Source organism: Aythya ferina, assembly GCF_964211825.1.
Source record: "Aythya ferina genome assembly, chromosome: 1".
Taxonomy (NCBI): Eukaryota; Metazoa; Chordata; class Aves; order Anseriformes; family Anatidae; genus Aythya; species Aythya ferina.
In genome coordinates this window covers 141,052,381-141,074,920 of record NC_140296.1, presented here as the reverse complement: position 1 = coordinate 141,074,920, position 22,540 = coordinate 141,052,381, and the positions used below count along the sequence as shown (strand labels likewise).

The window sequence follows — 22,540 nt, the reverse complement described above, 5'->3', positions numbered from 1 at the left end:
GAAAGTATGGCTTTTTTACTTGTATTTCACTACCTGGTATTTTACAACAGCTCTTCATGGCTTCAGACTGATGCTGAACACAGAGAATGCCTGAGGGATTCTGCAGCTGAGTGCAGTGCAAACTGAGGTGTAAGTCCTGATTATAGGGGCTGAGGAGAATAAGCAAATCTCACAGTGACTTTTAAGAGTTCCTCACATACGCTGGAGTTCAGGGTGACAATATTTTGAAAGATAGAGCTGTACATTCTGCTGTGTATTGCTATCAAATATGGCGTATTTTGAGACTTGCTTTGAACCCTAAAAATGGCAACCAAATGCATAAACATTTCTACATGTAATCCATGATTTCTTGAAATTCTCTTTAAAATCTAAGGCGTCTTCTTAAACCAATCAACTGATGCTTTTTTGCTTGTGGTGTTATAGTGTGTTAAGTTCTGGAAAAAGTCAAAGGCATGTGATACTTCTAATGAATGCAAACAATAGCTATTAGTTAGGAATGCGTGCACGCATTCTGATGCTGAGAAGCAGCTCTGTCTCGTGACGCGTGGATGTTTATCTCAATGGTTATAATATCATATGTGGTAGATCCTGGCAAGGAGGTCCCTTTTCTTTACCCTAAAGCGTTTAACAGCAATGAAAAGACTTTTGTAACAGAAAGCCTAATTCTTTCCATATTTGTGCTTAAAGTCCATTGATTATTTTTTGTTTATGGAAGTTATCTTTGTGGCTGAAAATAATAAAGATATTAACCATAAGCTTCTGGTGACTGGTTTACGTCATCAGGGTCTAAACTTGCAGCACTGGGAATCGCTCTTAATAGTGTGTGAGACTGAGTATTAGCAAGGAGAAGAATGCGGTAATGGTGCTAGCTTAGTAAAGGTAGCACAGGATAATCCAGTTTCATGGAAGAATAAGTTATTTTCTTTATGAGAACTTAATGCTCAGCCAAAAATTCTTAAAGATGCTTTTCAGTCTTTAATAAGAAAAAGAGTGTGCTTTCAAAACTGTGTTTTTTGAGCTTTGTAGGGGTCTTAAGACCTCTATTTTGGTGAGTGAAGCTGCACTGAGATACCATGAACATGTATATCACATGGGCATTCCTGTGCTGATCTTTTGTGGTAGAACATAAAACAGTGCTACAGAGCATGCATGATGACAAAGAACATACTTTATGCCTGTAGAAATCCTGTGACTTGCTTGCATTGCTATGTTCCTGTTGCTGTTGTTAAAGAAGATAAACAGTGCTTCCTTACAGGAGTTATTAAGGGTATCTGGAAGTAATCTTTGTGTCTACTGTTACTGCTGCAAAAAGACATAGGAGCATTGCAGTGTTCCCTGACATTGTATGGCTTGTCAGAGGAAGTGGTATCTGATGAGATACCATGACCTACAAACGAAGAATTCCAGAAACCTGGTAGGAACATTACATTAGTATCACATTTCCATTCCTCCTTATGCAGAACTGGAGGAAGGTCACTATAATCCTTTAAAGAAGGGCTTGAAACATAAATTCAAAGGACTGAGTGGGAATTATTCTCCTAGCATAAGGTATTTTTAATTTATATTAGTGCACTCCCATTACAGCTGATAGTGCTCACTTGCTGTGAATTAGTCTCAAAAGAACAATTAAAGGAAAAATTAGCTTGCTGTGATTTTCTTTAAGAATAAGAAGAAAATATAGGACATTTGCACTGGGTGTGTGTATGTCAGTGTGTTGGGACTTGCATAAAACTCCAGGAGTTCAGAGTGTGCCACAGAAAGTGAACCTGGGAAGGAAAGGGCCAAAGGGAAATTGAAACTATTCAGGAGGTCAAATATTTTAATAAATACTTGATGAACGCCGATTACAGAAAAGCCATAAGGTCACGAAGTAATTTTTCAGGTAAGCGTGACCCTTGCCTAGAGAATTAAACCTATGACTTTCAATTTCACCCTCTGACCAAGGGGCAGGCTGAAGTAGATTGGATACAAAGTGCTCAGAGCAGCAAGCTACATTCTGCATCAACCCCAGTTTTAGGATAAACAGTGTCTATATGACCTGCATAGCAAAACATAGAGATTTAATCTCTTGGAAGCAAAGTCATTTTGAAGCCCAGAGAAACTGGAGACCAGAGCTGTGAGAAACATATGAGCTGTTGCTCCTCTTTCCTTTGTACCTCTGTAGTTACCTCATCATGTATTGTGCCAGTGACTTAGCTTATATAGACAAATAGCATAGCTGTCTGCAGTTCAAAGCCCCAGCTGCCCTCCGATAGCTTCACCCTGAGAAATTCTGTCGTGCTACTATGTCAATAGAGACGACTGAGACACAGTGGGAAAATTAGGGGATAGGAAATGTAAAACGAAATGTAATTTCAAAATATATGGTAGGGAAGCTTCTGTATGGGGAAGCTATCTTTTTAAATTTCATATTTAATTTTATTTTAAATGAAGCTGCTACAGGAAATTGCCTGTCAGAGGACATTACCCAGCACTCTAAAAAGGAAGTTGGGTGTGTCTAGATTTGGAGAAGAACAACTGCTGTGCTGGATAGTTAGCAAAAAAGCCACAATCCCTCCATTCCACATGAGAAGGGGGCAGGGAAAGACATTGCACTATTCCACTAAATGCTACCTCCTTCTGAGAAGCTCATGGTATGTCTTGGGCTTCCCAAGGATTTCATGTATGGAGTCCTGCCTGTGCAAGAACATCTGTCTACCTGGGGGTCCCAGCCCACCAGTGGCCCCCACAGCTGTGTGCTGTAAACAGAGGGACTGCTTCATGGGAACCTGACTGAGATGGTCAGGCAATGTTGCAACAGGAGGAGTCATTATTTTTGTGATCCCTTTCACTGCTTTGGGACGAGATGGCTTGGCACTGTGTGTTGCTAGGTGAGCGTTAGGGACTCCTCTATCCAATTCTCAAATTTGTTCCCTGGCACTACATAAGCCATTTATCTAATGTTTCTTCATTTGTTTCCTCTTCTCTTCTGCTCCCAATTCTTTCATTTCTTTTGAGGCAGATGTTGCAGTTCCTCTTCCCTCCACTGGATAACCGAAGGGCAGACAGAATTTTTGGCTTAGAAAATGCCTGGGACTGCTGTTGAAGCTGTCTGCTGTGCCTGCTCCTCTTTCCTATAGATTCCTTGTCAGTGGTGATGACAGAAAGTTGGCTTTCCCAAGGAAGTGGCAAAGGCTTGTTCTGTCCAGAGGGACTGTGTGGCTGGAAGATTGAGGGAGGGCTGTATTCTGACTGACACGCGTAGCTCCTTCGACAGAACCGCTGTGTTACTTTGGCACAGCTACAGTCAGCTCTACTTGGCTTCTAATCATGGCTCTGCCGTTGCATTGCATAGGCTAACAGGGTGTGATGTGGGGCACTAGAGATCTCACTTTCATCAACTTTGCTGTTTTTTGTTTGTTCACTGGTGCTATTGCACGTGCGTACTCAGAGCATAGCACAAAGCTGCAACTGGTCACTTCTGAGCTGGGACAGAGCAGTGCTACCACTCTGTATGAAACAGCAACTGGAGTGTGAGAATGGGGGTTGGTGCTCTTGTACACCCTAGTCACCACGCTTTCATCCTGCTTAGTTCTGGGCCTGCTGCAGTATCTGACCAGTCTTCTGCTGTTTTGCCACACACTTTGCTACGTTTTCTCCATGTCCTACACAGCGCCACAGCTTCTTCATGCCTAACGGACGCAGTCCTGCCTTGCACTCTTTCAGCTAACTTGCTCTGCTGTTCAGAGTGAAGCTGCTAGCTGGCAGCCTCATGTGAGCTGCCTGGCACAGCAAGCCTTTCACTAGGAGGTCTCTTGACTCTTGACTCTGGACTGAGAAGAACTTCTGGGCTCCTTCTTGGCTCTGCCAGACACTGCCAGTGTGATGGTATTGCGTGTCACTGAGACCGGATCCACAGTGGACTGAAGTGCTCAAATGATGGGGAACTTACGAATTGCATAAATAAGAGCTGAATGTCTGCATGCCTGCATGGACCTAAGCTGGATTTACATGGATCCCTTCTGTACCTTGGTTCCTATCTATGAAAAGGGAGCAATATTCCTTCCTCGCTATTGTTCTTGTTTCTCCCAGCTCGCAACTGAAACCCGCTACAGTAGAGAAGCAGAGGTCTTTGTTGGGTAAACATTGCCTACAGCTGCCTGAGGTGCCTTGCTCTCTACCCTGGCTTGCCATTCCTAGGCACGTGGCTGTGGAGAAGTAGCTGAAAGTGCTGAACTCTGTTATAGCATGGAGAGCTGCACAGGAGACATGGGAGAAGATCAGTAGCGCTGTTTGCAAACATGGACATGTATAGAACTGGAATGAAGCTTGTCCACTAACGTTGTTTTTCATTTGAGTCCAAGTTAATGACCGAGACCTAACCTTTGCTCATTGCCTGAACTAAACTGCTGAAGCTGAATAGTTTATTAGCATCAGAGCACAAAGGGCCTGGTTCTCACATTGCTGTAACAATGGGATATGTCAGAGAATATTGATTTTATTAGGCTGACACTTGGTTTACCCTAGTCTAGGCGAGAGGAGAACCAAGGCCAAGGAATATGCCTCACCCTCAAAATGCCTGTACCAGCAGCTGTGCAATTGGTAGCTTGGTTGCAAAAGTAAATGATGGCACCATCCTTTCTGCCTGGAAAACAATACTCAAAATAAAGCCAATTTTACAAAGGAGGAGTGTATACAGTGCAATTGTTTTTGAGCAGATGCACTGATTTTTCTCAAATCAAGATAGTTTGAGAATGCTCACAATTTTTCTGAATGCTGCTAATTCAATTACACATAATTTTTCATGTCTGGTAGTGGAAAACAGGGGTGTTTGGGGAAAAAGATACACATCTGTTGTTCATAGTTTGTGTGAGAGAAGTGGGCATGACCTTCAGGAAAGGAGGTGTCCCTGAGGGCAGAGTTCTCTTACCATATGTTAGCCTGCAGAAAAAGTATATAAATGTCCTACTTCCCAAAGCAATCCAGAAACCCCCCCCTTTTTTTTTTTTTTTTTTTTTTTTTCTCCTTTCTACTCATAAGTAAATGTGCTGTGAAGTGTCTGTTCTTTGGGGGGCACTGTGTACTTGTAGCTAGGCTTATTTTCTTATTGGAAATGTGCAGGTATTCAATTTTCTTTGGAACATGGACCACTATGCTGCTTATTTTGTTTTTTAATAAGGTAAAGTCACTGAGTCCATGATTAATTCTTCTTACTGTGGGTAAAATGTTGCTTTCCAGAAGGTTTGGGATGCCTTTTTTGTTTTAATTATTCTTTTTTAGTATATAAATATGCTATGCTTGGCTAAACCAAGAGAAATAGAATACAACACCGAACACAAATGGGCAGATGCTCCACATCAAAATGGATGGGAATGACACACAATTATATGCTTACTGTTATTTTATTTTATTTTTGTAACCCAAGGAGAAGATGTGCTCTCAAAACTTTGGACTGATCCCTACTCTCAGGGTGCTGGGTGAGACTCTTGCCCTATGGAGGGGTGTGGAGGGGGTGTCTCTTCTTTCTCAACACGTTTATGCAAGGTGAAAGTGGTACTGTCTTCTGCCCTGCATTCCTTGGTTGGTTATCATGACATGGACTGATGACTGACACGCTTCTTGATTCCTTCACCTCAAACAGGAACCTACGGCCTTTTCGTGTATTGCTTTTGTTAGGACCCAGAAGACCTGTAATGCCTTTCAGTAAGGAAAGAGAACACAGTCTCTGCTGCTCATGGGGGATTTGTGGCATTTTGGCTGGGGGAGGGGGTTAATGCCTTGAATTTTCTACTTATCAGTGGAGCTCTTCTGGATCTGCTAACATCCATGATGTGAATAGTCTTTGGAGGGATCTGTCTCTTCCAAGGGATACAAAAGACCACTACAGAGACTGTAGTCTCTGAAAGGATGTGAAACATCCCTCTTTTATCCACATACTATAGTCCTTACAACTGTGTCTGAACAGCACTAGCTTTTATTTCTGGCTGACTGATGTTGTATTGCACATAGCCCTGCATTTGAAGAGACACTCGTATTCCTCTGCTCTCTTTTGTGGTAGCTTTTACACCCACTTTGAATGCACTCGAGGTTTTGAAGTCCTATGGATTGCGCTGTTCCAGGCCAAAAGATATTACCTGAATCAGCATGTGTAACATTTTCCTAAAATGTTACCTCTGCCTCTCTAACATAGAAGAAGCTTGTCTGTCCCCAGGAGGTAATCATAAGGATGACCAAATCCGCTCATGGTGTGTGGGCTTCTCCCTCATGCACTTTGAAGCAGTCCCCCAGACAGACCTGCCAGCTGGGTGGCTTGCTCACAAATCTAAGCTTACTCACCTTCATGTCAGACACAGCTGTGAGCACTGCCATCTGGGCTCTATCCTCTGTATATAAGATTAGGCTGATTTCAGATGAGCTGTGGAAACAGCACAGCCACAGCCTTGTTTTGAATTCATCTGCTGGGGCCAGGGGAGCCCACACTATGCTCTGTGTTATGAGGGGTTGTGAGAAAAGGGCAAAGAGCTGAGCCCTGCTCTCCACCCTAGCCTGGAGTGAGAAAGGAGGTGTGAACTGGCCTGGGATGCACGGCACATTTCCTGACCACTGCTCTTTTGTACCAGGGGAGGGAAAGAAAGCAAGGTCTGCTGGAGAGGGTGGCCCTGTCTATTGTACTGTGTTGACCAGGGCACAGACAGCAGTGACCATCATGTCCATCTCAACTGCTCCTAGTGCTGACCAAACTTGTAGGACATTTGTGCCCTTCTGGGGGCCAGAGGAGTCTGCCTGTTTGTGTCCACCTGTGCTAGGAAATTGGGTTGGTTACTCCTAGCACAGATCTTGTTACTGCTTTCCTCCTAAGCAGAGCCCTGCTCTCCCAAACTAAACACTGAGCATCTGGGATAGCTGCAGTATGGAAGCTCCTTCCTAATGATTTCTGTCTTTTTGCTTTGAGGACAGGGTCAGTTTGATCCACTGTTAGCTGTGGTGACCATCAAAACTAGATTTTAGGGATATGAGATAATGGGCAAGTGGGCTGGGAACAGACTGAAGAATGGTCTTCTCCATGGCATATTTGATGCTCCATATGCGTCTTGCTTTATTGTGGGAATGCGCAGGGGTGGCAACATATTTCCTTTTTGTTTCTGGAGTTCAAAAAGGCAGCTGAGGATGCTGCCAGTGACATGGGTGGTTTGAGACTCATTGCTAGTCAGTAATGGTCATGTATGCCAAGTCAAATGAAAAAATAAAAATAAAAAATATCACTAAACTCCAAACCAGAAGTGACTTCATGTTGAAAAGCAAAAAGTTTTCCCTCCGCAAATACCCCAGACACACTTCCCAGGCAGGGAGCACAAGCTCTGTCCTCACAGCTGCTTTGGGAAGAGGACACTTGGAGGACTGGAGCAGCAATAATCCGAGTGGCTCCCTTGGCCATCACTGCCTGTGGAGCCCTGAGGGCTTTGCAGCACCAAAGCACAAGTTCTTCAGCGTGGCTGCATGCAGCAATGAGACCTGCCTCCCAGGGGATGATTTATAGTGCACTTTCTAGACCACAGACTTACCTCAACTTTAGACTGTAAATTTCATAGGAAAAATTGATAAACCTTAGAGAGCCACAGTCTCGACAGAGATTTCCAGGTATTTCTAACACGGTTCTTCTGAGGGAGTGATCACACGCTTGGCCTCCAGGAATGCTCTGACAGTCTGGCGCACACAAATGCTTTGGCTCTTATCACAAGCAGTCCTACCCTTGCCCCAAGTTATCAAGCTCCAGAGCTTAGCAATGAGCATTGCAGGGGCCTTACTTACCGTTATAAGGTATTGATATTAAAATTGTGTCTGTTTCAAGGCCTAAATTCTGCATGTACTAGTTTTTCTGTCTTATATCTGCAGTCATAAATCAGGAAATGGGTTATTCAGCCCCAGAAAGGTTTTCAGCCTTGTACTATGACACAGCGTTTGACTGCCAGGGTCAAAGCAGAGGGGATACAAAGCTGTGGCTAGAGTGGCAGCCTTGGTGATGAGGGCAAGGACTGCCGTGGTAGTTCCCTAATTTCCTTCTACTGGGACTTTAAGCATATTATAATATTGAGAGCAGGCATCTGCAGGTTGCTCCTAGTCATAGGATGCAAAGGGACATCCACTAGAAATTTAACTCAGCATTCTTGATGACTTGGGTTTTCAGAAATACCTCCAGGAGAACTATGGTATCTGCGTGAGTTCACTGGCTTGAAAGTTTCAAGTCTCTCTAGGTGAAATTCATCTCAGCAAGAAGGATGCAAACTTTACTTTTTGTGATATAACTTCCCCAAAGCAAAATTGGTCTTTTTGCAGAAATTTAATGGAAAAGTGACCTAGAATATAAAATTTGACATCCTTTGACAAGGGAGCATCAAAACTCATGCCAAGTCTCTTACAAAACACATTTTTTAATGGCTTTCAGCCATAAGTGGTTTACACTTACTAACTCCCTATTGTAGTGGGCACGGAGACTGCAGGAGGTGATGGACTGCAGGAACGAGAACTTTGGGGTACTTCTAGCATTCAGTTTTCTGCCCTGCTCATCAACATTCCTAATAGCTGTCTATTCTTTGGCATGGATTTTTGAATGTGTTGTATTTTGAATACCTGGGAAACAGCAGGATCTAGTGTGGATTTGTTATTTATTTCTAGGCTATACCACTACCTCTTTTGATTTGGTCATTGATACTTAAGCTAATAATTTCTGTAGTTAATAGCATGACAGAGACCAATGATTTGGGTTGTTTAGTAAACAAACTAGTAAATCCTGCAAATTAAACTATATAATTATATATATATATATGTTGTATATATTAGTGTTAATATTTTAAACCATCACAGTCATATCATGGGAGATATCTAGGATCTGACAGTTTCCAAAGTGTTTTTTTTTTTTTTTTTTTTTTTCCTCATGTGCCTTCTGAAAACATACAATTATTATTTTTTCTTTACTTCATCTAATAAAGTTGTAAAATTTAAAATGGCACGAGAAAATTGGGGTTGCTTGGTGTAATTCTGCATAGCTTTAGCTCTTTAAAGATATATTTTTCTCAGGTTGTAAAGATTAGTTTACTGTCTGTGGACTGAATCTTTCTTGCACTACACATGTGACTAAATCCATGGGGCTCAGTGACCAGAAAAAAAGACCCAGAAAGGCATTAAAATAGTTTAGACCACTCAGCTGCGAAGTCATTTTACACATATTTTCCCCCTAACTGGTTTTGTGTATATTATTGTCAAATATGAATCTGCAGAATATCCCTGGTCTGGAATTCTGATCCTGTCCTCTGGAGCAGTCAGCAGTTCTCTTTCAGCTTTACTCAGTGGCTGGTACATGTGCTAGGGTCTGTGCACTGCAATAATTTTGGATTTCTTTTTTCACTCTCTTAATTTATGTAGCTCATTTGTTTCCAGTATCAGACTACGTCTGTTCTTTCATTTCGAGCTGTCTGCATAATTTGGAAAGTTATCAATACTGTGTGATCCCTAAAGAAAAAAAAAAAAAAAGATAAAAATAAATCTATGCTTACTCTGTCCATAGTAGTGAAAGACAGTGAAAAGTATTGTCAGAATATGTAGAGGTATGGCTGTATTCTCGCAGTAAATGAACCTGTTTTAATGTATACATAAATATAGCTGTACGCCTAGAAAAGAAACCTCTTCATCCAACTGCCCTGACTTGCTAAGGGTCGCTGTCAAAGTTTCGAATCCCTTTTAAAGTTACTTTTCAGAACATGGATATTCTATATGTGACTTCTGTTGCGCTATTTGAAATGGAAACAGGCTGCGGAGCCTGCCAACTCATCTTTCATGTGCCTTTCCCACTGGTGTCTCTCTTTCTGCAGAATCAAGCTTACACAGTGGAGCATTTCTGTGTTCCCTTTTACATGTGGTGCTCGTTATAAAAATACAAAGAAGTTTGGCTGTAGTGAAATTATTTATTTGATTTTTTTTTTCTTCTGGTGCAAAAAGTAAATATGTTTACTGTGTCCCTTTCCATTCAGTGTATTTCCTTTTTTAAGCTCCGTTTGTGTTCAACAAGACAGCCTCTTTCTCCAAGATTAACATTTCTTATGATTGTTCCTGACAGAGGATTTACTTTCAGAGGCCCTGCTAAGGATAACCAAAAAAGGGCATGTAGCAAGACAGTTTTGGCAGCTTGCATGAATTTTCGGAGCTTTTTAGGTCTTGGTTTTCTGATGAGTGGCTTCCTGAGCATGCCTAGGGAATGACAGGCATCTCTGCAGGCAGGCTGAACCCACCTTGGCTTGTGCGTAGTCATTGGCTGCCTATTAGAATAAATTGAGGACAATGCATACCGCTGCCTGCCAATTGTAAACATAAGGGATATGTATTCACTTAGCATTGACTTTTGGGAGGGGCCAAGGAAAGGCTGCAGTTTTATTGAATAGGGCTGTGTGTGAGGCTGCTGGTGTGCCTTTCTTGCTGCGCTCCTGCCCAAGCAGCCAGTTATTCATTTCCTTCCTACTAGTTGAAAACTTTGCACCGCAGAGGTAAGGGCTTATGATACGTGTTTGTTTGGGAGCGAGCCGGTCTGACTGCATTTGCATTGTGCCTAGAGATTAAGCAGCATGCAAAATATAACAAGCCATGGAAATGGTCCGACGGTGTCGGATGCTCTTTTTCCTCTCCCCATTGCCCCCCCTTTCCCGCTGTCCTTGGAGGGCTGGGGCAGGCGGAGGGCTGCAAGCTCGCCCACCCCAGTGGACCCACCTGTACGTGGAGCTGTGGGGGCAAGGCTGTGGCTGTGGGGCAGGTCGGTGCCGGCTCCATGTGCCGGTCCCACTGTGCGTGGGGCAATAACCTGTCTACCCCCCCCTTTAACTTTTCTTTATATATATGTATATAAATATATAAAAGCATTGCAATAAAAAGGTCTTTGGCATGGTAACAGCTGAATTGCTTTTTATTTTGCAACATAGTACCTGGGCTTTCGGGGCAGTACGGCTGCAAAGGCAGTCTCGTGGTGTAACTGATACAGATACAGTAAAGCTCTGGTTAATGTAAGTGATCTGATGCTTGCTGCTGCAGATGTCTGCCATGGCAGCCTTTCATAGAAATTTTGTTGACAATAGACAGCATCCGTTTTTGTTTTCAGCCTTCAGCATGCACAGCCGCGTATTGCCAGAAAGTTTCTTGTGAAGTTGTCTTTCCTGTTAAAAGGGGGAGAAAAAAATGCGCTTGGGTGGGACTGGAGCTCTTAAAAGTATCGCTCTGTGCTCGTGTCAGTCAGAGCGCTGCTCCGCAGAGCCGGCGTGCAGGCTCTCCTTTCCAGCTCCTTTGACATGCTCGGGCAGCTTGAAAGCATTGTGCAAGGCTGGCTGCTGCTAGCACGATATTCTGTGTAGCAGGGAGTTTCTTGGGGAAAGAGATGGGAAAATGAAAGGAGGGATGAAGTTAGCTGCAGAGGGAGACTTGGGAGAGATGCACATTGACCGAACAAACAACCTCTGACCAGAGCTACAGTGCTAGAATTGATTATTCTCATATGTCATATTATGTGTTGCTTGGAGAAATGGGCAAGATAACTCTTCTGAAAGACTTCTTGTGGAATATTTATTTTCATTGTGCAGTATTTATGCAATTTTGCCTAGCTGAAAGCGCTTTTCTTGCTAAGAGGCATATAGCAGAACAATTTGTGAAAATAACCCATTCTCTCCTTGGCAGCAGCTCAAGGAAAATAAGGAGGCAGTATTTCTGTTGTGAAAACTGTGTATTATAATTTGTCTATTTTAGATACCATATAGTGAATGATTGTGCTTGTATGATTTGCTGTCACAGAGCCCTGAAACCCTGCATGCATTCACATTCTTTCTCAGTTGCTTTAAATGTAGCACTAGGTTGCTGTGCGAGGGTACACATCTGCAGACAAATCTCATACTTTTTCCTCCTGCCATTGAGAGATGGAATGGGATCCTAAAACTACATACACAAAACCAGATGGACTGTTTTGACCTAAATTACAAAGGGGGTGATGTTTCAAGGAAGTGAGTAGTACATTTGCTTAATTAAGTTGCCTTTAAGGTGAAATGTTTCAAGATACTCAAAGAAGGTAACAGGTCTGCCTTTTGGAGGGAGGCTTTCTGATAGGCAGGTGTCCTTGCTGATAAAACAAACAAACAAACAAAAAACCCCACCACCATCAACTGCATGTTAACATATTATCTAAATCATGAACAGGAAAAAAGAAAAAAAGCAATAATTTGTATTTCCTGAAAACTCCTCTTTGTTGCAGCATGCAATGGCAAGGGGATCAATTCCACAGCCTTCATCCACAGGATTAGTCTTGGTGAAATCAATACCATCAGTAACGGATGCAGGAGCTGATGTGAGGAGAGCCCTGTGTAGTCTGAATACACTTTGACAATAAGCAATGTAAGTGTGTATTAGGAGAACAAGGGATTTTCTGCATTTGCTACTTCAGATGCTCACAGCAGTATTCTGACCCAGAGCAGCCTGAGAATGAGGTAACTTCCCTTCTGCTTTTATTTCTTGTGCAGCACTGATAGACGATGCAATAGTGTCACTGGAAAGCAAGCAATTTGAAAGGACAGAGGGCTTCTGAGTTCCTCTGGCTACCAGTAGAGGGAAAATTAAAGTGTATTAAGATGGGAAGATGTCTTATTCCTTGAAGTCTCATTCACAGGGCCATGCATGGCAGGGAGGCCCACTGGTCAGCATCCATCTGTACCGATACATGGTTAGGGATCTGCATGGCCAGTTCCAGCTGGGGAGACTAGAAAGGTAGGGCAAAGCTCTTTTTGCTGGCTGCATGCTGGGAGGTTGCTTCTGTCATATGAAGAGATATTCTGTGAGGGTCTATCAAGAGCCTGGCTGAAAGTCCTGCAGGGTTTGCCCTTCCATGTGTGCAACCAGAGAGGCACAGCCTGTGTAGCTGATCCCTGCAAAACCAGGCACTGCAACACAGTAGCTGGGTGGAGGGCTCTGGGTTTGATGTGTTTGAACAAAAACCAAAATCTAACTCTGTGCAAAGTTACCCCCACCCCAAATGATGTATGTTGGAGCATCTCTTGTCTGGTTTTCCTGGCTTTGGATGGCTTGCACAGGTGGCAGGGAGCAGTACAACTCATATTCTTCTGGTAATGCTGACACTGGTTTGGCTTTTTGTGTCCAACTGGGGTGAGTGTCAATCTGTGTCACAGGTAAAAAAAACAGTAATAATAATAATAAAAACAAACAAACAAAAAAAATCCAACCTCCTTGCGCTCAGGGAGGCTTAAAATGCCACATGCCCTGGAGATTTTGCTTCCCAAGGGAATCTGTTCCATTGCAGAGAAGTGAACCTCTGCTCCCTTCCTTCCTTCCTGCAGGACAAATAGGATTTGAATGCCCTGGAGCTGCCTAAAATACACCGATTTCTCAGTAGTTGCTCACGCAAAACTGTTCCATTGGGTGCTCATGTTCTAATTTCTATCAGAGATCAGTGGAGATGGTAACTCCTATCCGCTAAGGGGGCAGCTCGGTACATTGATCACTGCATGTGGACAAAGAGGGGCAGGCAACCATATATGCATAAGAAAGAGAGGGCCAGACAGCAGCATTAGCTGTCCATCTGCAGGGCTTGCCTGGGCTCTCCTGGGTGTCCAAGAAAGCACCAAAAAAGGTAACCCAGCAGAATGTGAAGTGCAATCCTGTGAACCTTTCATTGCCTTTGAGGGGAGTGTTATGGGGCGTTTGCAGGATTGGGCTCCAGGTGTACAAAGCCTGAGGCAGACAGGCCTGTGACTGTGAAGAGTGGGAGTCTATCTTCAAAGCAGGTTTTCATTCTTTAAAAATTGTCTCCTGTTAGTAACTACCCCCTGGCAGCTTGTAACAGGAAAACTGCTTCCTTACTTGAGTGCGCACCTTCAGAAATACTCAGGTGCAAAGGCCAGATTGTTGTTTCTGTTCATAGCTCCTGCATGGCCTAAAGCCTGGTGAGAATGGATTTTGGGCACAACTGTACTGGGAACAAGTCACCTACATGCTAGTGCTTTCTCCTTGGGTGCTGGTGTCTTCTGGGAAGCTGTAGCTGTTGCATGCCTCCAAATGGTTTGTCAAGGATTTTGCTGGAGCTGAAATTTGACTCAAAGGCATTTGAAGATCAGATTAGGTTTGACCTTTTGGGATGAAACACTGAGGTCATAGGACAGTTGAACTGTGTAAGAATTTCTCTTTGCTTTTCCTAAAGCTCTTGTAAAGTTTAGCTAGCCCTGTGTGGAAGGATGTTCTGCATATTATAATTTGGGATCCCTCCCACCCCCGGGGAGCTTGCTCCTACTTTTCTTGAAATGGATCAGATTAACTAGAAACATTAGGGCATGCAACACTGTCAATTAGCTGCTAGCCCTGGTATGTTAGCTTCATGGTTTACATCCAATTAGGAAACTGCTGCTTATTTATTTTATTTTTTTTTTCCCCTTTGGAACTGTGTTTAGTGCTGATAAATGGTGTGGGGCTGGCAGCTTGGCTGCCAAGCAGATACCAGCAATAGCAGTGCAGGCTCTACTATGTCCCTTCTCCCCAGGCATCACTAGTTGGCACCTCCTGATCAGAAAATCCTGACTATAGGAGTGTTTATGGGGTTTGTGTTGAAGCCAGGGTGAAGTGCTCCCAGGGTCTGTTCTGCTTACTCGTAGTAGCAAATAACTGAGAAAGTGGGGGGAAGAGAGAAAGGAAAAAGAAGGCCAGATCTTAAACCACTGCAGTCATTTCTCCTTTGATTTTTTTTTTTTTTTCCTGTGGTCATAAATACCTGGTGAGTCATTTAATGGCTGTGTCTGTTTCTGTGTCTTCAAGTGCAGAATAATCCATGCCATTTTGTATTTAGCCCATGCAGCTACTGAGGCTCAATTCATTAGTACTCCTAAAGAGTTTGTGATCTTGAAACGCCAAGTTTAAGTACTGGCCTTATTTTTGATTGATTTCTGTTTTGATTGATTGAGAAACCTTATTTTTGATTTATTTTCTGGCAAGAACATACGTGTTTTGTTTTGTTTGCACAGTTGTATATTCCACTAGAATTTAACTGTTTTTTCTAGATTGTGGGCATAAAAACCCAGAAGCACAGTGAGTGAGGTGGAAAACAGGGCAGGCTGAGCACGGTGACTCTCAGCTGAAATGCCTGGATGGGATTTCTCGGGTGCTTGCAGATTTAACTGCACTTGCTGCACCTAAGGGAGCATCCTTCTGTGAAGCTGTTGTGTGGGTACCAAAACTGCAGGATGACAGTTTTTACCTCCAGCCCTGCCACACTGTTACAAGAGTGGAAGAGAAACTACCGACCAAGCTGGCAAAGCTTATCTGCTTGTCTGGTTTCTTGTTGATGGGAGCATTTCAAATTGTAACTCCTGGGGCCAGGCCAGGCTGCAGTGGGGAAAATATTAGGAAAAGATTTCAGGCAATGGAAACATCAGTACATGTTTTCCACACCCTCTTGTGTACAGAATACAAATAACGAGCATTTCCCTTGGGACTTGCTGTGGAGGGTGTGAAGCAAAGTGGAACCCACCCGTTTGCACATTTTCTGGTTTATGTCCTTAAATGGAAAAAAAAATCTTTGGAATTTAGCTCATAGAAAGGTTATAAATAGATTAGTGGAGATAAAGTTTTGCTGTAAATGCTCTGGTTTCGGGTGCATTCAGAAGAGCAACTCTGTAGGCCAGCTGATAAGAAAAGAACAGCTGTTGCTAGCCGCAGCAGGATGCCATAAGGGCACCCTCCACACTTCTTCCTCCAAGTGCGCGGACACCCAAGGGGCACAGCAACCTCTGGGTGCACTTCCAGAAGCTGAGTACCGCGGGGTGAGGGACAACTGGCATTCGTGCCCCGTTGCAAGGCACATAATGTGTTGGAAGCTCAATTCACCTCCCGCTGTGGGGCCCGGCGGCCGCTGGCTGCGGTGCTGCTGCAGGGGCCAAGCCCTGGGACCAGTGCAAGTCAGCTTCAAAGGGAGCTTTGCCCATGTGGAGGAGCCTGTGATCAGGCCCTCGTTTGTTTCTTATTTGCAGGGCTTTGATGTTCTCTTGTCTGTCTGTGACTGCCACAGGGCAAGTTACTAGCCTTTTCCCACTTCATTCTTTTCTTTGACAGCAAGCTCTCTACTGCTGAAATGGTCCTCCTCCTGTCCCCATTTTTTTTTTTCTGAGTCACAGTGTTCACCCTAGTAAAACCTCTGATCCCAGAAGCTCAGGCAGGACCTCATTTAATTCCTCTCTGTTCCAGAGGACCTAGCAGTGCTTGTCTGATAGCCCGGGTCATCACCATCTAATACCAGCACTTGTATCATGAACAATTTCTGCTCGGTCCTCTGGGATCAGCTGCAGATGGAGCAAAAGCTAAGGATTTTCTGTCTGCATCTTCATTTTGCCCTTAAATAATGACCTGGTGATAACCTGCTTTCTCTTAGCAGTTTCAAAAGCCAGGGGGATAATTTGGCTTCATTCCTGTCTAGTTAAAGCCTCATAGGTTTGAGATAGAAATTCCTCAGGCTTGGATACAAACTGTGGAAATGGGAGCGAGCTGGGTTAGCTCTGAGATGTGGGGAAATTTGGTCAGCTCCCATTTACCTGCAGAGTCGATCCCCTCCGGTGTGGGAGCTGTAGGATGCCTCTGGCAGAGGTCAGCATCCTGCACAGAGGGCTGTGGTGTGCTGCAACCCTGCGGCCTGAGGGCAGGAGAGGGTTTGCTGCTTGGGAGGGCTTTGGGAACAGCATGGCCCTATATGCACAGCCACACCCTGCTATGGAAACAGGGGCTTCATCCACATGTATGATAAACCACAGCTGTTATTTTGCCACTTCAAACAAAACTGGATTATAAAGACTGAAGTGCAGCATTTTAATTGCTGTAAATACGAATAAGAGTGTTTAGGCAATCCACATGACAAAGCTAAGCATTTCTGAGGCTAATGTATATTACACCGACAAAAGCAGGCCTGCTGAAGGTTTCCCTCCTGCTACCGCCAGTAACTTACTATACGAATTGAGTTGTCTGAGGTCTGCTGTCACTGTACCAGTGAAAATGAGGGAGAAGTTTTAACCTGGGCATTGGTTGGCCTGAATCTAACTGTGCTGTCAGCAGCTGTATGGTGAGGTAAACCATATAGTTAGTTTAAAATAAATAAATAAATAAATAAAATACTGCAATAGCTGAGATCAGACATTATATATATAAATCTGTTTGATTTCCTAGAGTTACTCAGAATTCAGAGGGCTGCTTGGTATCAGAAACCAGCCCTTTTTGTTTTGCTTTCTATACATCCCCTGAAGGCCACTAGCAGCAGGAAATTGGGTCAGGATTGCAGTAACAAGCATTCATTGGGAATTGATATTTCATACAAGAGAGGGCACTGCAAAACCAGCAAGCCAGTAAAATTCCACTGCTCGTTTGCTCCCTGGTGATTAAAAGGCCTTGCCGTAAATGGGGAAGGCCAGAGCTTCATTCACTTCAGCCACAATAGTAAAAGGCTTATTCACTGGACACAGTATGCAAGCAAATAGCAAGGGTTTGGGACAATAAAAGGGAAAAGCAGCAACTTTTGCTTGCATTTTGTTTTCAGTTTTCTCCACTGTGTGTTATTAAAATGCTCTGTGACTATTTTTTTTGTTCCTTTATTTAGATCTATGTAAATGGCAGTCAGTTTGTTTTGCTACTTAACCCTCACTCCATAAAACCAGACACAGCAGCCTATTTCCTCTCCTTCCCCCTATACAACCCAAACAAGAAAAAAGACATTTCCTCTACCAGTATAAATAAATGTAGCTCCTCTGTCTTCAGTGTATCTGTTGTTGGTTTATATGACTTCAGCCTGGGGTTAGCAGACAAAATTTTATTCTCACCCCAGGTATAAAACACTAACTTTAACAAAAGCAATGATTAAATGCTGGTATTTCCGAAACAGTAATGGGACCATGGGAGTGAAGCAAATAGGAAACGTGTGTGCATGAATAGGGATGGGTTTTGGGGGAGGGCAGGACCAGTGTGCTTTGGATGGGAAAGAGCACAGGGGAGCAAGGCTGTGCACACCCGTCAGGGATTTTCCTTCCACCGCATCAGTTCCTGCAGTGAAACCCTATGCAGATGACATTAAGATGTGAAGTCATTACAGCACAGTTGTGTTTACATTCTTGCTTTTCAGTTTATTTTCCTTGGGGTTCAGTACTTTCTCTGCCATCAAAATCACAGGGAGAAAATTGTCAGTCTATTTGCATTTTATTTCCTAAGGAGAAAAACAGTTAAATGACTGCAGTGATGGAGCTATGTAGGGTTCCCTCCTTGCTGGACATTTTCCTGAGGCTGTTTTTTGTCACGTGCCTTAGAAATATGATGTTTATATCATATTGGTAGGTTTAGAGGTTATAGATGGGGTTCTTTAAGTGACTGTCATTTTGATGTAAACCCAGAAGGGCTGGTTGATTAGTCTGATCTCCCAGACCACATCATTGCACATCATCCAGTTACTTGTTTTGAGGCCACTTAAACTGATGTGATTAAAATCATAACTGGCTCCTTGGATGATTTTAGTTGATCCCAGGACAGGTGGCAGGATTTGAATCCAGTCTTCTGCTCCTCCAAAATGTTACCGTGCTTACCAGGATGGACCACAGCTCTGACAGACGTGCGGTTCAGCTTCTTATTTTGACACACATCTGGGCCTCTGCAATTTCCAACAGGAGTAACTGGTAATAAGGATTTTTGTCAGTGTCAATAAAGCAGACTTTCTTGCAAGTGACCAGCTGTTGGGTGATATCAGGTTTACCCCTACAGTTTAGGTTCAGTATTGACTGGCAGCCTTCAGGTGGTTTGGCTTCTCATTACAGAATCACAGAATTTCTAGGTTGGAAGAGACCTCAAGATCATCGAGTCCAACCTCTGACCTAACGCTAGCAGTCCCCACTAAACCATATCCCTAAGCTCTACATCTAAACATCTTTTAAAGACTTCCAGGGATGGTGACTCCACCACTTCCCTGGGCAGCCTGTTCCAATGCCTCACAACCCTTTCAGTAAAGAAGTTCTTCCTAACATCTAACCTAAAACTCCCCTGGCTCAACTTAAGCCCATTCCCCCTCGTCCTGTCACCAGGCACGTGGGAGAACAGGCCAACCCCCACCTCGCTACAGCCTCCCTTGAGGTACCTATAGAGAGCGATAAGGTCGCCCCTGAGCCTCCTCTTCTCCAGGCTGAACAAGCCCAGCTCCCTCAGCCGCTCCTTGTAGGACTTGTTCTCCAGGCCCCTCACCAGCTTCGTCGCCCTTCTCTGGACCCGCTCAAGCACCTCCATGTCCTTCTTGTAGCGAGGGGCCCAAAACTGAACACAGTACTCAAGGTGCGGCCTCACCAGAGCTGAGTACAGGGGGACGATCACCTCCCTAGCCCTGCTGGCCACACTGTTCCTGATACAAGCCAGGATGCCGTTGGCCTTCTTGGCCACCTGAGCACACTGCTGGCTCATATTCAGCTGACTATCCACCATCACTCCCAGGTCCTTCTCTGCCAGGCAGCTCTCCAACCATTCCTCTCCCAGCCTGTAGCTCTGCTTGGGGTTATTGCGCCCCAGGTGCAGGACCCGGCACTTGGCCTTGTTGAACTTCATACAGTTGACCTCAGCCCATCAGTGCAGCCTATCCAGATCCTCCTGCAGAGCCTTCCTACCCTTGAGCAGATCGACACGCACCTAACTTGGTGTCATCTGCAAACTTACTGAGGGTGCACTCGATGCCCTCGTCCAGATCATCGATGAAGATATTAGAGAGGACCAGCCCCAGCACCGAGCCCTGGGGGACGCCACTAGTGACTGGCCTCCAACTGGACTTGGCTCCATTCACCACGACTCTTTGGGCCTGGCTATCCAGCCAGTTTCTAACCCAACGAAGCGTGCGCCAGTCCAAGCCAAGAGCAGCCAGTTTCTTGAGGAGAATGCTGTGGGAGACGGTGTCAAAAGCCTTGCTGAAGTCAAGGTAGAGCACATCCACAGCCTTTCCCTCGTCCACCCAGCGCGTCACTTTGTCATAGAAGGAGATCAGGTTCGTCAAGCAGGACCTGCCTTTCATAAACCCATGCTGACTGGCTTTGTCATTGCCATGGCTTTTTGACATATCACTGCTTCTGTTTCCTAGTGTTAAGGAGAATTTACCTTTCTTTTTGGTGGTCCTTTATGATAGTTTCTGATACCTTTATGATAGTTTCTGATACCTTCCTTTAATGAGAAGAGGGTTTTTTTTGTTTGTTTGGTCTGGTTTGGTTCAATTTATTACTTTGACAGTGAAACCAGCACCCTCAGCTTCACCTGAAGGCACAAGATATTTTACATCAAAAAGCAGTAGGATGTAAATTAGGCCCACTTTGAAATGGTGTTACTTTTTGTTTCTGGATGGCAATACTTCTGAGGTGACATCATCTGACCACCAGGAATTGTCATGTGGCCAAAACAAGCACTTTCAGGTTGTGACAGCCCACTGAAGTGACAGCAATATATGTGGCTGCTTCTGTTTTCTGGCTATCGAAAGGATCAGGAAGAACCAATTTGGAGACCAAAATAACTAGATATTTAACCTCCTCATTGTTCAAATCCTGGATGAAGAAACATGTAGAAGCCTTGTATCTGCTCCTTAAATGCTGTCTGGAACCTTAGGAAAAAGTCTCTGAATAATAAGCAAATTGAGAGCAATAAGTGTTCTTGCATGGTTGAAGAAACTTCTAGCTTTTCTTCTAGCTTTAGCATCTTCGGTCTTCCTGAACCCAAATGTAAGATGTGAGGCTGCTTTGATTTCCTCTTGGAAGAGGCAGGGTAAATGATTTGTGCTTTGAAGTCCTTTCCTCCCTTCTTTCCTGCCCTAAAAGTGGCTGAGCTTGGTGTTTGTGCAGCCTCATGCTGGCTACCAGCTCTTGTTCAACTCCGCTGCTTCACGTTGGTCACGACTAGGAGTTCTCTTTCATTTTACTTGTTGAGATACTAAAAGTAAAAGCTTCCAAAGATGTCATTTTACAAGATTAAAAAAAAAAAAGTTTTTATTTAAATAAATGTTTTCTTTTAGAAGAATACCCTTCTCTGTGGTTCTACTTGTGAACTGGCTTAGGAGTTTTCAGTCCATTGTCCTACAAAGGACTTCCATGGTCAGTAAAGATGTTTATAAAACAACAAAAAAAGTGTAATTCTTGGCCCATCTGCTGTAACAGCCCAATAGGTTTTACAAATTTTTTTTTTCTTTTTTTTTTTTTTTTTTTTTTTTTCTTCACTAGCTTCTGTAATAGTTGCAAACTCCTTCGAGTCAGTATACAGAAAAACTAATATTATTATTGAGAGAGGAGGGAATAAAGGTACTTTGATCTTCTGCATCAGATATCTGATAAAGATCAGTTCATCTTAGTAAGAAATTAAAGGAGTTTGCTATCTGTGTAAGAAATATGTTTAGCTATAATGAACAGATTGAAGCGGTGGCAGACAGTGAATCTGACTTATATGACAAAATACAGCTATACATCCCTGAAAGTCTGCAGACTGGCTTGATGAACTGGAAAAAACATTATAATCTGAACACTTTATTTCTGTCTCTCCTGTGACCCTTCAAAGCAATGGAAAGGCACTGATGGAAAGACTGTTGGCATTAGCAGGCATAGAAATGGTTTCATCGATTTTGGTTCAGTGCTTAAAGGTCGTTGAGGTTAAATTTAAATCTTTACGTTCGAGTTTTTTTTCCCCATTTCAGAATTAAATACCGGAGGCTATAGGCATAGCCTGAAAACCTGGGAAAGACATATTAGGTCATCTTGTCCCTTTCTTCTAGGCAGTGCAGGATGACTCCCTAAAGTATATTCACACGTGTTTTGTCCATAAACACCTCTGTTTATTAACAAAATACAATAAGCTGTAGTTTTTCAGTGAGGATTGGGATATTTTGCTGCACTTTCTAGTTTTTAGCAGGGGGAAATAGCTATCATTCTAAAATGTGTTTCTTGGCCTATGGATATTGCTTATGTGAATTCAAGCAAAAAAATGTCTAATGAATGGAAACTTGTAGAAGAGTTAACGGCAGCTGGTTTTATTATGGACCATGGCTCTGACATGATCTCACGCTAGTTTAATACAAGTGTTACCTCACTGACTTCAATGGAACAGTTTTTCATTTTCAAGAGAGTAAATGAGGCCCAAATCAGTCAGACACCTAGGGAGACTCTCTGGGAGAGGGTTTTAGTTTGGGGAATGTTCTTTACATACATATAAAATATATGGGCATATCTGGACATCACAGTAAATGCATCAGGCCACCTGGGAGAAAAGGGCCAAATTCTGCTTTGAATAGCACCTGTGTAAATCCAAAATGAAACGAATGGATAGCTTGCCAGAGAGAGCCAGAGAAGTATCTAATTTTTCTGAGTGCTGGGCCGAATTTCCTTCTGACTGTATTTCTGGTGTTTCCTTGATGAGATGGGTGGGACATATGGCAGAGTAAGACTGTTCTGCAGCTTCAGTATTTCTGCTTCTTAATTTCAATCATATCAAATTAAAAGAGGAGCTG

The 22,540-nt window shown here is 43.5% G+C and overlaps 1 protein-coding gene and 1 long non-coding RNA gene across 17 annotated transcripts in view; both read left to right on the top strand.

Moving 5' to 3' along the window:
* Window positions 1-2,668: 2,668 nt before the first annotated feature.
* On the top strand, window positions 2,669-4,665 carry LOC311424350. The gene is made up of 2 exons (XR_014686066.1): window positions 2,669-2,870; window positions 3,002-4,665. It is a non-coding gene; the product is annotated as an uncharacterized lncRNA (long non-coding RNA).
* A 5,666-nt stretch (window positions 4,666-10,331) lies between these two features.
* The window catches only part of CALD1 (caldesmon 1), a 197,281-nt gene continuing 185,072 nt past the window's right edge, over window positions 10,332-22,540 (top strand). For 4 of the 16 annotated variants that reach the window (XM_084498854.1, XM_084498852.1, XM_084498870.1 and 1 more), the window contains exon 1: window positions 10,332-10,514. The gene's annotated coding sequence lies outside the window, so the exon portion shown is untranslated. The remainder of the gene's footprint in view (window positions 10,515-22,540) is intronic. The other 12 variants (XM_084498851.1, XM_084498868.1, XM_084498861.1 and 9 more) reach the window with 7 other exon arrangements.